At 37.4% G+C, this 16,135-nt stretch overlaps 1 pseudogene; it reads right to left on the reverse strand.

The window, feature by feature from the left end:
* Positions 1–16,135, reverse strand: part of LOC149256461 (uncharacterized) — a 51,285-nt pseudogene that overhangs the window by 13,530 nt on the left and 21,620 nt on the right.

Raw genomic sequence — 16,135 nt, forward strand, 5'->3', positions numbered from 1 at the left:
TGACTTTCCTCCACGATTGCGGATTACTAGATCAACTCAAAATTAAGGGGAAAAATGTTATTCTAAATTTAAATAAATTTTAATGGTGCTTTGACACAACTTTGCTTTTTCAATTTTTAAGAGTCGAGAAAAATCTAAAGATGACTCTGGTCCCCTTCGATTTTTAATGAGCCTGAAGTGACAAGTGCTTAGATGGACCTTTTCTTTTAAGGAGTAAAAACGGAACGAAAGTGACTACTCTAGAGATCTAGATAGAGGGATTACCAAACCAATCGCAAAACTGAAAAATACACCTTGGTGATAAATTAAAGAGAAATTACCAAGGACTTATGTATGACAGTCAATCTTCCCGAATGCTGTGTTCAGTGCACTGCGATCGATAGGGCGGCAGACACGACTTCCTACGGATAAAGGATATAAGCCTATTGTGGTCTCCCAATATATACTCGACGGTACGTGGAGCACAAGTCTGTACTAGCACTTCTTGTATCAAAGAGGAGGAATCACCCAACCTTCGATGAAAATGATAGTTACTAGATTTTACGACACTGGAACATGTCTTTAGCCTAGACCTCTAGATGTGTTGCATTAGGTTCCAAAGCGTTGTTAAGTTCATTGAAATTTATTTAGAGTTGATCTTGCTTAGAATTTTGTCTTTCAAGGTTCACCACGTGATGTAGATGTAAAATTCCTAAATATGCAATCTAAAATGATAAACAATCGTTGTTTATTTCTAGCAATGAAAATCCTAGCTATTAGGGAAAGAAGATTACGATTCTTTCAAACAAAGAGCAAAGAGAACACACTAAATGCAGTTTCCCTAAACCATTTTTTGCACACAGTCTAAATGCAAATGCAAATGCATGTATTTGTTTTTCGTTCCCTTTAATGTGAAAAATGCCAAAAAGGAAAACTAAGTATAGATCTGAAATATTTTCTTCAAAGTGACACTTTGACAATTTCTCTTCAAAATGAAAGGAAGACTAAACGAAACTTTTCGATTTCGAATAGAGAATTCTTTCGACACTTCAAGATATCAATAAATCAAATCAAATACATGACAAAAAGTTCAATCGACTATCCAAGGAAGGAAGACCCAATGACGCTTCACTTTTTGATTACAAAACGACAGTTACGACACTTTTTGCACCAAAACGGCAGTTCGATTTAAGCAACTTTTCGACAGGATTGCAAATGATGGAAAAATACATAAAACCATTTACTAATCCTAATGAATGGAGGCTGAAATATGTAAATAAAGAAGGCTTCAACAAAGAGATACTGTTCATAAGCAGCAAAACAATTGAACAGAGCTGAAAACAAGGTCAAAAAACCCAAATTTCAAGGAGAGAAATAGGACTACTCAGTCATCACACCTGTGCTTCACAGAAACAGGGATACATCTCACCTGCTACACTCAAGAAGTACGATGCATACTACCTTCCAGTGACAAACAGTGCAATGGGCCAGGGAGCGCAACTGAGGTGGGTTTTGGTTCAAATTTCCAGCTGAATTCATTGAGTTAAGCTGAGCTATTATGGATAGTAAAGAACAAAGTACGGGGGTATGATCTTGGGAGGTTATTGAGCTACCAACAGGGCATCTAGAATGCTTGTAAGTCAGATGTTCAAATCATAAATTAAACCAGAGATTCACTGAAGCAGCATTCATCTACTTTGTAATTGCAGAGCAAGAGCAGTTCGAAGGCTATCTGGCTAACTTCAGGCTCCGTCTATAGTTTATAAAACAAACAATCAACAAGAAACAAACAAACTATTCAATCCCCCGGGGAGTCTCCATTTTGTTTCTGGGAAAACTAGTGTCTTTTCGATCTGCTAGTCCCACTAGGATTGGTAGCTATCCTAGAAACAAACAATCAAAATAATTTGCAATTTCCTTTATGTATGATAGATAAGAGATGAGCAAAGGGACCAATTTGGATCTTCCGCTTGACTCCTTGCTTGATTTCTTTGTCCCTTGATAGAGCTTGCACATCTTCTCCTACTTATCCCACTCAATGAATACCTGTAGAGACAAAGTAACAAAACACCATCAAAGCATCTTGATCTATTATATCATAAACAATGCAGAATTAGAAATACATTGATCATACAATGACATTCACAGATAACAGCATTCACAAATACACAATTGTATGGAGGAAAACTCAACGAACTTTATTAATAGTAGGAGGGAGAATTACAACCCATCTGTCTAATCCAGCGTCATCCTCCCAGCATCAAAGCCCTCTTCACCTCATGAAAAGCAAGATCACCTAACAATACAATGCCTTTTCTCAAAGACAAACTATCAGCACTTCCTTACAAATTACAAAATTCCAGCCTCTTGATCTCTCAGATGAGGGATCCATTTATAGATGTCTGCAAGGGTGTGACTCATCTCTGGGTTTTTTATTAGTGTCATTCCACTTGTTTTTCTTGGTTCCACTTGGATATTTCTTGGATCTCTTACTCATCCTTGGGCGAATTCAGAGAGGCAAGTGTCACAGGAGAAGTTTCTGGAAGATTCCATGAGCATCCACTTAGCAAACTGTCTCGGACATTTGTCCATCCTTGCTCATCGCACCCTATAGAAGGCCTCTTCAGTATGCATCGCACCTGGCTAGTGTAGAAGTCAGTATGCATCACACCTTGATAGTGGGGTAGTTAGTATGGTCCAATTTTGGCCAGTTCTGAGTGGTTTTTCAAGTGGAACTTTTGGGGAATGATGTAATCAATTGACCATGATCTTTTAGGGTATGAAACAACACTTTTAGGGGTTAAAGAACCCTTGGTTTATCGGCATATAAGATTGGGGTTGCAGTGCCCAAATATGTCTATAACATGTTGCAATGTGATAATCCCCGAGGAAAACTCATATATCATACTCCTCCACAAACTCGTCCACCTGCTTACATTTATAACGATGAGACTCGAGTGGTAGACCCCCCGGGAATGAGACAAATTCCACGTAGTATCATGGAGGAGACATGTATCAGGTGTGGCACTGTGATCTAAGTTTGCCAACCCACCCTCCATTCATGGCCTTGGCATGGAAATAATGCCTTTTGTCAATCCTTGATTGTTAGATAACACCCCATTAGGGAATTCTAATATGAAAGTGGAAAAATATTATTTTTCAAAAAATAATGACACTCATTTCATCATTGTTTGTGATGTTTTTGAACATCCTGTAATAGGATGTACACGGATGCTTTGGACCCAACATGTTAAATGGACTTGGTGACATCTCGTTAGGCCCAACAAACATTTGATATTTGTATATAAATTTTTCAATTGCCCCGTTATAATTTTAAGATACAGTGATTATGGTAAGTGGATGATTTGGTAGAACATATATATTTTAATAGAAATTAAACATTATATGTGTGTGGAGTTTTTGAAACGTTTGATAATTAATATAAAAATTCAAATAATAAGAATATTTTTTAATTTATTTTGTATATTAAATGTTTTTTTGATGTAAAATAATGTAATTTAAAAAATTAAATATATTAAAAGTTTAATCCAATAATCTTATAAAATCAAATTTTATATAGTAAATAGACTGCAAAAGTGTCAGTGATATTAAACTCATTAAACACCAAATTAAAATTTGTTGATATTATTAAATTTATTAAACGCTCACACAAATTCACTAGCATCTTGATTCATGGTTTCCAAACGAGTTCAAACAATAACCTTGCTTTGAGTATTAACCCTCTTAATTATAAACATGCTAGAGTTCAATAATAACCTTGCTTGAACTATTAATCCTCCCAATTATAATCATGCTTGAACTATTAATCCTCCCAATTATAATCATGCTAGGAAATGTTTTATTATTATTATTATTATTATTATTTTCTTATTTATGAAGTATCATGAAACTATTTATAACTAATTAGTTGTTGAAGTTAGCTGATTAAACCTAGTTGCTTTAGTTTATATTTTGGAAGACCTCTCTATTTTACCTTAATTTTTATATTAATGGAGATTCACTTTATTAATAAATGTAAATATGGTTTCATATGAAAAATACACCTAAAATAATTCTTGTTATGTCTCACCAGAGGAAAACTTACCAAAAGATTCATAATTTCCTCAAGATTTTTGTGTAATAAAAAGTTACGTGAATCAATCATAGGACATGACAATATAGAACAATGTTTAATGTGAAACAAAATGCCACCACATGGATATATCATTGAAGTAATCACTTGTAAAATATCAAATAGATAACAACGATAACTTAGAGAAGGCCCGCAAGATCTAACATTTGCATTACTAATACTACAATACAGTGAAGGGAAGCACATGCCCAAATAACCTTGATATCTAAATATTGAATTCTCTCCAATTCCCATTGAAAAATGAAATACAAAATTGATTTCAAATAATGACATTCTTATACAACATAATAAAAATAGATTCATGAATATTGAGGCAAGTGGATACTTATTTCGATGATCAATCAAATACATAAACTACAAATTACAACTTTGTACTCTTGTATTGAGCTCAACAATGAACTGTTGGGCCACCTCTTTTGTTTTTGACTCAACCAATTAATTAACTCTAATGGTCACAATCTTTTTTATTCATATTATAGTTAAATGTATAAAATATATGCAACCCTTCAATGTCCTTATTTGTTGCTTCAACTTCCAATATTCTTACTTAGATATGCTCTTCCCAATTCAAATTGTCTTCTATTGATTATGATTTCTCATGTTTGACAATTAGGACCTTTTAAATTCCTTGGTGTGACATATGTATGCTTCTTATTACACATTTGCATGGTATTCATCGAGTTCATCTTGTAGTGTTGGTCATGCATACTCCCCATTGTGATCATATTGTAATGCTTGTCATGCACATTTCTCACCACGTTTCATATGTGTGGACTCACTTGACCTTTGTCATGCTCATGTTGACATTGACATACTTTCCATGCTTCTCCTCTCATGTTGCACATTTTTCACCTTTGGTGCATAAATTGGACATTGTACCTTCCCATTTCACTTGCACTTTATTTTATATTGCATGTTTATTTTTTTTCTTTTCTATGTTTTGTTTTCATGTGTCACACTTATTGCTTTCTCTTATAACATGTGGGAATGCTTCTACATCATGACGATTTTACCAAAGTGAAGGAGGTTTCTATAAAATCAATTTGAGGAGATGCATCCTAAAATATTCCAAACTATCAACATTCTCCAATGATAAGACTAATTCAATTAGAGAAGCAACTTTATAATACTAGAATAAATCTTATCATAAAATTATCTAATAACCAAGAGAAATACAACTCGAGTTCAATCTAAAAATGGGTGGTAGTTTGGACTCTTTATTCCCACAATGAAGAGAAATAAAGGGACGAGAACTTATGAGGGATTTTTGATCAAATAAGGGAGTTTCTTCCCTGTGTTGAGTGGGGTAGGTATTGTGAATGACAAAGTTGGTTTGATTGAGTGTTATAGGTCTATTTGGGCACATCACTCCTGACATTCAGATCAGTACTATTAGGGATCATCAAACCCTAATTCAGTTGTTACATGCCCTAGACAAGTCATCACATTGAATGCTTCCTTCTATGAAAGTTTCTTGGCCTAAAGCCTTGCTAAAATGCCTCCTTGGGACACCAGCGCAACCTTGGTCAGGGGTAACTGCGCTGTAGAGCAGGAAAGCCCATTTTGGCTTGCATTGCAGTGCACTTAGGCCCTCTTTGACCTGCACTGGGTGAGATTGAGCGAAATTTGCATAGGGTTCCATGAATATTCCTTCATTCTAGATGATTCTAGAAGGATCCCATCTCTTATCTCCTCCTATGAGCTCGAAATTGGATAGGCTAAGGATCCATTAACCTCTTATCTTCTCATCCCTTGCACCATGGAAACTAACTCCAAGTTTGGAAGGCCATTCAATACCCTAATTTATGACAAAACCACCTCCATTTCCTATAAATTGAGCACTCATCATATTGATCAGGGGGGCTAGAATCTGAAGTTTGTAAGGAAATTATGTTGGTTTGAGAATTGAGTTCATGTTAAGCAATGTTATGCTGCTGGATTGGTGTGCCTTTGATGTGGCGAGGGTTGGACTAAAGCTGGAGGAGTGGCATGGGATTGAACTGTATTGGGTGATACTCTTCCTTCTACATTAATAAAGAGTTTATTCATTTTCTCATAATATTTTTCATATCTGTGATGATTATGTGTTTCAATGTCTTCGATTCCATTGTTTTATAGTTGATAGATCATGTATGCTTTGATCATTTCTTATTTCTATTTCTCTTGATAGAGGTACCTTTTGAGCAAATTTAGTTCAAGTGGGAGCGACGGGAGCGATTCAAAAGAGATCAAGGAAGTGAAAGACTACAAGTAATTTCCTCCATCTCATCTATCTTCTATAAGAAAAGGTTAAACTACTTTCTTTCTAATGTTCTAGGTGTAGCCACCCACCTAGGGAAAATGTGTTTATTCGTGGATGCAAATTCCATATAACAAATTGATGACTCCATTGGGGACCGACTGTCATTCTTGGTGGCTTACCCTCATCATATTACACCCTAGTAGACTTTTCTTGACTTTATTGATCTTATTTTAGTCTTTTTGAAGTGTTTTTAGTCAAAATTGTGTTTGAAAGTCTCTTGATTTGACTTTAAGGCACTAGCATAGTGTTGGTCTTGACACAATGCGTTGTAGAGTAGCCCCTAGCCTAGAGACAGTGCACTGCAGTGCACTGTCTCCCACTCTGCCCCGTGCTAATTCCTCTTAGGCTAAAAAACCCACCTTTGGTTTGATTTTTCCAAAGTTGCTTTTGTTTTTGCTTGCTGGAAGATCAATGATTCTTGTGGTTCTAAAATAAAGTTGTATTTCTCCTCCTAGCGCTACTTTGGCCTTGATTGTTTAGTGTTTCTTAAATGATTTCTTTATCATTATCATGAATTCATTGTCAAAGTTAGCTTATAGTTGATTAATCTTTTCTGAAAAAGGAAGTGTCGTAAAGTATTCATTTCTTTCAAAAAGGAATTGTCATAAAGTCTTTGTTTCTTGTGAAAAGTATTGATTGATTGTATGTGTATTTAGTTTCCTTTTGTTCATTTAAACATTAAGGGAATTGAAAAGAAAAACTTTCATTGTGCATTTAGAGGTTTGTGTGTGCTTGTAGGAATAGTATAGGGAAATTGCATTAGATGTGCTCTTTTCTCTTTGATTAAACATTCTGATTGCTTTATCCCTTGTAGTTAAGGTTTTCATTGTTCAAAGAAAATGAATAGAATGTTTCTCATCATAGTTGCATTCTAGGAATTTCAAAGACATCACGCAATGAGCTTGAAAGACAAACTTTTAATCAAGATCAACTTAAAATTTATCTCAATTAACCTAATGGAGCATTTCCTCCTAACGAATAACATTTAGAGGTTCTAGGCTAGAGACGTGTTCCGGTGTCATAAAACATAGCAGTTGTCGTTAATTTTCTATGATACATTCCGAGTGTGATTCCTCATTCCATGTACGTAAGTATATCATAGCTCGTCCACGTACCTTTGGGTATATAGGGTGGTGTTATAGCACAAAAAGTATAAAGGAATGCTCTCACTATGCAGTTTCACATTAGACAACGCTAACACAGATTGGGCCTCCATGTACTTTCGGGTATATATGGGAGGACCACATTAGGTTGCTATCCATCCTTAGTTAACCAAGTTGGCTGCCTTGTACACTGTGATACACTGAACACAACATTCAGGGAGATTGCCTACACGTATGTTAAGTCCTTGGTTTACTAAGGCAGTATATTGCAGTTCACAGTTGCTTGGTAATCATTTTGCCTAGATTACTCTCTTTTTGTTTATTTATTTTTGCAATAGAATCAATCAGCAATCATGGAGGAACATCAACCCTTACCTCATCGTTCACGGAGGATAGTGAGTAAACCGCCTTTACCCCCTGAAGCTACACCTAGCTGGCAAAAGCAGTCTCATTTAACTGAATCCAGTACATCACAAACTTCTGGTTCTTCATCTGAATTACCAGAGTCACCTATACTGGTAAGTACTGTGACCCTAGTTACTCCTAAAATTACTCGTACATCTATTACTAGAGTGGAACCTTTACAATTACCTGAGGACACTAAAAGTGAACCTAGTGAAATGGAAACCCAAGTTGTCCAACAAGAAGATGATTCTCAACCCAAAGTTGTTCAAAAAGAAATTACTTATGAACCTGAATTTGTTCAACCAGAAGTTGATCCTAAACCTATCATAGTTCAACCAGAAGTTACTTCTGAACTAGAAGTTGTTCAAGAAGCTCAACCTGAACCTGTTGTTCTTTTACCAGAACACTTGGATATTAAAGTTGAACAATCAGAAGGTGTTTCATACTGAAAGACTATCGACTGATTTATCCTCAGACATCTGTAACTGTTGAGACTTCCCCTTTACCGTAGATTCAAACACCAGAAATCTATTATAGACCTGATGGTGAAATCCTTCCACCTAGTTTGATTTCAATTGAAGAGGAACTTGAAGAAGAAACACCCAGAAATCCAACTCACTTTGGACCCGAGCTTTATCTTTATCCTCATACTCCTCATTTTACTGCTCCTTTTGATCTTGATTACTTTCAGACTCCTGTTGATTCGTTAGGACATTTATTGGGTCATTTGACTATGGTAGAATCAACATCCCAGAATGTACCATTTGTTACAAATGCGGTGGAATCTATTGTCACTACTTCTTTGATGTTTACTACAACACCTGAGTCACATTTATATGGTGTTTTTTCTATCCCACCAGGTTACAAATCTTTATTTGGAACCCACTTAGGTGTTTAGTCTAGTCCATGGTCTTCACCCATGTCATCCACAGGAATTTTACCTGGTTCTTCACTTACGGATACTGAAAAGTTTGATCCATCAAGTCAATATCAAGCTGGTCCAGCTGGTTACCATCTAATGTATCTGCTTTACACTGGATTAACCAATATGGATAACAATATGCACAATCTCTTTATCCTCCATTTTCTGGGGGCCAACCATATGGCAGTATGCCATCGTCTTTAGGTAAGCCCGGAATGACTGTTGGTCAGTGGAAACCAATAATGCCCGTTCAACCAAGGCTTGTGTATCCATCACAACCAATGCAATCTGTTTCATCCATACCTACTACGCTTATCGTTACGACTTTACCAATGTCACAAGCTCGGTTAGTTGTATCTCAACCTTTGCAAGTTGGTCCTTCAACTTCTGATCACCAAGTTTCAGGTTTACAGATTCAGTCTTCTCAGGCCATTTTACAACAACCATTTGTGCTTGGAATCCAACAACCTCAGGCCAATTTACCATCTAATGGAATGACTCAAACTTATACTAGCTTAATATATTCATAACTTGGTCAAACTTACTGTTGGGTGTGGAGCATGATTATTTAGAGGTCTTTGTTTCAGCCGGATGTATACCCCAAGAAGTTTGTACACCCCTCCACGCGGGGGGGGTCCGGGGGGGACTTGTCCCCCCCGCAGGGGTTCGTGGGGGCCTATCCCCCCCGGCTGGGGGGTCGGGGGGCCAGTGATCCCTCAGCGGAGGTTTCGAGGGAAGCGCCCCCGAAGCTAAAAACATATGTAAAATTGCCTTGTAAAAGTATAGTAATTTCTAGTCAATCTGGGCTGTTCATTAGGCGGATGATCTGACTGTAGAACTTATGTTTAGTTTAGGGTTTTTTTCCCTAGAAGGAAACCCCTCTCTTTGTATGAGGGCACTGTATTGAGGCTATGTAATAGATATGTATTCTCTGAGTGAGAAATAGAGAGGTGAGAATGTGAGAGAAAACAAAGGATATTACAGTGAATCTGTTGTAGGTTGTGTCTCTTCATTTTGTTGGATAATAGAAAGGAAGGATTGGCTGTTCGGGGTGGACGTAGCCCAAACTAGGTGAAACACGTATATTTGTGTCTCTCTGGTTTTATGCATTTTCTGTGTTTATATTTATGCAATATTCTATGTGTTCCATTGCTCTATAATATATAATTTTCTAACAACTAGTATCAGAGCCAAAGGTCTATTTGGCTGATAAACTCGCAAGAAAGAAGGGGTCATCGTTCGAGTGGGAGCAATGGCGGAGGATGGTAAGTTTAGGGTCAAGAAATTTAACGACCAAAACTTCTTGCTGTGGAAGATGTAGATGGAAGATTATCTGTATCAGAAAGATCTGTACCTACCATTGGGTAGAAAAACAAAGATGCCGACAGGTATGACAGATGAAGAATGGAACCTTATCGATAGAAAGTCACTCGGAATAGTACGGTTGTGCCTCACAACGTCGGTCGCCTTCAACATTTCGAAGGAAACAATGACAGAGGGTTTGATTAAGGTGTTGGCGAAACTATATGAAAAACCCTCGGCCTCAAACAAGGTATTTCTTATGAAACTATTATTTAATATGAAGATGTCGGAAGGTGGATTTGTTGCAGACAAGTCAGTTAAGTTTTGTAGGGGTAAACTTTGATGATGAAGTTAGAGCTCTGTTATTCTTGTGCTCATTGCCAGAAAGTTGGAATGGTTTAGTAATGACCATTAGTAACTCTGTTTCTGGATCTAGTACTTTAAAGTTTGATGACGTTGTTGGTGCTATCCTTAGCGAGGAAATACGACGGAAAAGCTCTGGTGAGACATCGGGTAATGCTTTAAGTGCAGAGTTTAGGGGAAGAAAAATGGAAAGAGGAAAGAACTCAGGATATCGCAGTAAATCAAGGAAAGGCAGATCCAAGTCTAGATCAGGGATAATGTGCTGGAATGCAGAAAGAAAGGATACCTAAAGAAAGACTGTAGATCTCGGAAGGGAAAAGAAGGAGATGCACAACAAGAAAACAATCATGAAGCAGATGTGACAGGTGAGGTGTTACAAGATGCTTTGATTCTTTCTTTCGAAAATATTACTGATTCTTGGGTGTTAGATTCAGGTGCCCCATTCCATGCCACACTTGATAAGAAATATTTTCATGACTATGTTCAAGGAGATTTTGGACAATTCTGTTTGGGTGATGATAAACCCTGTAAAATTGTTGGAGTGGGTAAGGTTCTTGTAAAATAGCAGAATGGAAACCAATGGCTACTAAAGGAGGTAAGGCATGTTCCAGATGTGAAGAAAAATCTGATTTCAACAGGGAAGTTAGGCGGTGAAGGTTGTGTGAAAATTTTCACAGATAAAGCTTGGAAGGTCACTAAAGGATCCCTGATAGTAGCAAAAGGCGAAAAGGTTTGTACATTGTATTTATGCAATGGTATTTCTAACTCTATTAATGCTTTAACTTCCAAAGGAGAAGATGCAGCATTATGGCATCATAGGCTCAGACACATGAGTGAGAAGGGGATGAAGATTCTTCACTCACGGAATTTGTTGCCGAGTTTAAAGAATGTTGATTTGGACTTCTGTGAGAATTGCATTTATGGAAAATAGAAGAGAGTTAGATTTCTTAGAGTTGGGAAAGAAAATAAGAGTGAAAAATTAGAGCTTGTGCATACAGATGTATGGGGACCTGCTCAGGTATCATCTCTCGGTGGCTGTCGTTATTATGTTACTTTTATTGATGATGCAACTAGAAAACCTTGGATTTATTGTATTAAAAATAAATCTGATGTACTTGATACTTTCAAGAAATGGAAAGCTTTGGTTGAGATTGAGACATGAAAGAAATTGAAGTGTCTCAGATAAGACAATGGAGGTAAATATTGCAACAAAGATTTTGATAGGTACTATATAGAGCATGGAATTCACACAGAGAAGACAGTTCCAAGAACACCACAAGAAAATGGTGTGTCAGAAAGGATGAATAGAACAATCATGGAGAGTGCAAGGTGCATGAGATTGCATGCAGGATTGCCTTTACAATTTTGGGTAGATGCTGTAGATACTACTATTTATCTAATAAACAGAGGGCCTTCAAGTTCCTTGGATGGTGGTGTTCTAGAAGAAGCATGGACAGGTAAAAAGGTAAACTACTCTTTTTTAAAACCTTTTGGTTGTGAGGCCTTTGTCCATATTAATAAAGAAAATAGAACAAAGCTTGAGGCAAAATCAAAGAAATGTACCTTTATTGGATATGGTGTTAATGATTTTGGTTATCGCTTATATGATTATGAAAATCACAAAATCATTAGGAGCAGAGATGTAATATTCAATGAAAAGGTCTTGTATAAGAATCAGTTGCAGGAAACAAAACAGGAAAAAGAAAATAAGGAATACATAGTTCTTGATGAGATCACTGAAAAAGTAAAGGTGCCTGAAAATAATAATAATCAACAACCATAACAACAACAACCACCACAACAGCAACAGGCACCTCAAACACCTAAAAGTGGTGTTAGAAGATCTATCAAGATAAGTATACCCCATGAACGATACTCTCCTTCATTATATTATTTATTGTTGATTGATTCTGGTGAACCCGAATGTTATGAAGAAGCAATGCAGGCTGAAAGAAGGAAGAAGTGGGAGGTAGCCATGGAAGAAGAGATGGACTCCTTAATGCATAACCAGACTTGGGACTTAGTCAGGTTGCCTGCAGGAAAAACTACATTGAAGAATAAATGGGTTTATAGGCTGAAGGAAGAAGATGGAGGAAAAAAAAGGTACAAAGCTAGACTTGTGGTGAAGGGTTTTGCACAGAAGAAAGGTATTGATTTTGATGAAATATTTTCTCTTGTTGTTAAAATGACCCGAATCAGAAATATTTGAAGTCTAGTAGCAGTTGAAGATTTGCATCTTGAGCAGTTAGATGTAAAGACAACCTTTCTCCATGGGGATTTGGAGGAAGAGATATATATGCAGCAGCCACAAGGATATGAGGTAAAAGGAAAGGAGAAACTAGTGTGCAGGTTGAAGAAGAGCTTGTATGGCTTAAAACAGGCTCCAAGGTAGTGGTATCTAAAATTTGACTAGTTTATGTCTGAACAAGGTTATACTAGATGTCACTCTGATCATTGTGTTTATCTGAAAAAGCAAAATGATGGCAGCTATATTATATTGTTATTGTATGTAGATGACATGCTTGTTGCAGGGTCTAACATGCAGGAAATAAATGTGCTCAAAATAAAATTGGAAAATTCATTTGCAATGAAGGATTTGGGAGCTACAAAACAAATCCTTGGTATGAGAATAACTAGAGACAGGAGAAATCACAAATTAACATTGTCTCAGAATTAGTACATACAAAAGGTGTTGAAAAGATTTAATATGCACAATGCAAAACCAGTTAGTACACCTTTTGCTAGCCATTTCAAACTTAGTAAGGAAATGTGCCCAAAGACCCAAGAAGACATGGATTATATGTCTAAAGTTCCATATGTTCAGTAGTTGGAAGCTTAATGTATGCAATGGTCTGCACAAGGCCTGATATTGCACATGCAGTGGGAGTTGTAAGCAGGTACATGAACAATCCAGGAAAGGAACATTGGATGGCAATGAAATGGATTCTCAGATATTTGAAAGGTACCACAAATCAAGCATTATGCTTTGGTGGTTCAAACATTTCTCTACAGGGATATGTTGATGCAGATATGGCAGGTGACAGAGATAATAGGAGGAGCACTACAGGATATGTATTTACTGTAAGTGGAAACACCTGCCAGTTGGGTTTAAAAAATCCAAAGCGTTGTCGCACTTTCAACAACAAAAGTAGAGTATGTTGCTGCTACAGAGGCTAGTAAAGAAATGATTTGGTTACAAAGGTTTATGGATGAATTGGGTAAGGAGCATGATATGGGCACGTTCTACAATGACAGCCAAAGTGCCATTCATCTTGCAAAGAACTCAACATTTCATTTCAGGACTAAACACATACAGCTCAAGTACCGTTTCATATGATCAATGTTGGAAGATGGAGAGTTGAAGCTGGAAAAGATACACACTAGCCAGAATCCTGCAGATATGATAACAAAAGTTGTAACCAGGGAGAAACTGAGAATATGCTCAATTTCAATTGGTCTTCAAGGATCACGATGAAGATGAGAAACAACAAGGTCCAAAGAGGAGTCATTGTCCAGCAAATGAAGCAGTGGTGGAGTTGCTACAATCATTCTCCAAGTGGGAGATTGTTGGGTGTGTAGTATGATTATTTAGAGGTCTTTGTTTCAATCGGATGTATGCCCTAGGAAGTTTGTACACCCCTCCATGCGGAGGGGGGGGTGCGAGGGGGACTTGTCCCGCCCCTCAGGGGTCCAGCAGTCCCCTGGTGGGGTTTTCGGAGGCAACACCCCCGAAGCTAAAAACAGATGTAAAATTGCCTTGTAAAAGTATAGTAATTTTTAGTCAATCTGGGCCGTTCATTAGGCAGATGATCTAACGGTAGAACTTATGTTTAGTTTAGGGTTTTTTTCCCTAGAAGGCAACCCCTCTCTTTGTATGAGGGAATTGTATTGAGGCTATGTAATAAATGTGTATTCTCCGAGTGAGAAACAGAGAGGTGAGACTGTGAGAGAAAACAGAGGATATTACAGCGGATCTACTGTAGGTTGTGTCTCTTCATTTTGCTGGATAATAGAAAGGAAGGACTGGCTGTTCAGGGTGGACGTAGCCCAAACTGGGTGAACCACGTATATCTGTGTCTCTCTGGTTTTATGCATTTTCTATGTTTATATTTATGCAATATTCTATGTGTTCCATTACTATATAATATATAATTTTCTAACACTTACATTGGTGGGTAACAAATGTTAAATCAACAACCATGGAAACCAAAATATCAACAACAAAAATTCCAACAATACCAAACTTATCCTAGACTTGTTCAACAAGCCTATGCTGGGTTTGGTCAGCAACAAGTTTACCCAGGTCCTGGTCAACAAGACTATGCTGGGTTTGGACGACAACAAATTTATCCTGGTTCCCAACAACCACCTTATAATGGATTTGCTCAACAAACTTACCCCTATCAAGGTTACCAGTAGTAGATTTTTTATGCTGGTATGCAAAGGCCTATTGCCGAAGAAATTCCATCTTACCCTGGTTACGCTCAACCTGACCTAAACAGATAGTTGAATTTTGTCGCAACACTTGAATTACTGGATTTAAATCAACTTACCAATGATCCAATTCTTTATGCACCTTGGTGGCCAGTGATTCCTCATAAATTGCCTTACGATATTCCAAAATTCAATGGAAACCCTGGAGAAGACCCGTCCAAACAAGTTATGACTTTTCATTTATGGTGTTCGTCCATCTCCCTAAATGATGATTTAGTTAGACTACGTCTTTTCCAGTGAACACTTACTGGTTCGGCTGCAAAGTGGTATATTGAATTAACACGAGCTTCATTTGATAATTTTACATCCTTAGCCACCACGTTTTTAACCCACTTCCAGTTACCCATTAGATATGAAACTGGAATGGAACTATTGACCAACTTTAAACAAACTACTGCTACTCACGTTTTTTATCATATTCATGAGTGGCGTCATCATCGTCGAATGGTCAAAACTTATGTTCTTGATTAGCTTTTAGCTGAGTGGTTTATCAAATCCTTGTTGCCATTTATCCCCGAGGATGTGGCTAAAGGAGGAGTTGTTACTGAAGAGCAAGTAATTGCTCATGCCCAATACTTTGACTTGATTTACACCCAGTCTGGCACGCTCTATGATTTTGGTGAAATATATGCCAATAACCTTCTGGGATGTCTAGGAGGGTATTCCTAGGCTGACGAGAAGGAGTAGGAATGGCCTTAACAGAACTTCCTTGATCTGGGATAATGAGAGTTCCTTGTTGATTTAATGTTTGGGGGGATTCTTCATTTTGGATGATCTTTACAGCACTTCCCTTATCTGGGCTGCTTAATGGCTGAATTATCCCAAGAGGAGATCTTGGTTCTTCAGTTTCCCCTGTTTCTCCTCTTCCTTCATAGAGGTTTCTAAGGTTCCCTTCTTGTAATGATTTTGGGCTAGAATTCTCAATTTCTTGAAAATCTTACTCTTCAGTTTAGCTATGCACCTCATCCAAGGCTACAGATGGTGATCCTATGGCCTAAAGGGAACTAGTAGGTTGTCTAGAAGCAACTTTTCTAGGTCCTACTGAAGGCTGAGATTCTGCTTTCTTAAGGATTTCGTCTATAAAGGTTGATCGGCCAAGGGTCACCGGCCCC

Source organism: Pinus tabuliformis, chromosome 7 (assembly GCF_031772625.1).
Source record: "Pinus tabuliformis cultivar Carrire ecotype Pingquan chromosome 7, CPIR1, whole genome shotgun sequence".
Classification (NCBI taxonomy): domain Eukaryota; kingdom Viridiplantae; phylum Streptophyta; class Pinopsida; order Pinales; family Pinaceae; genus Pinus; species Pinus tabuliformis.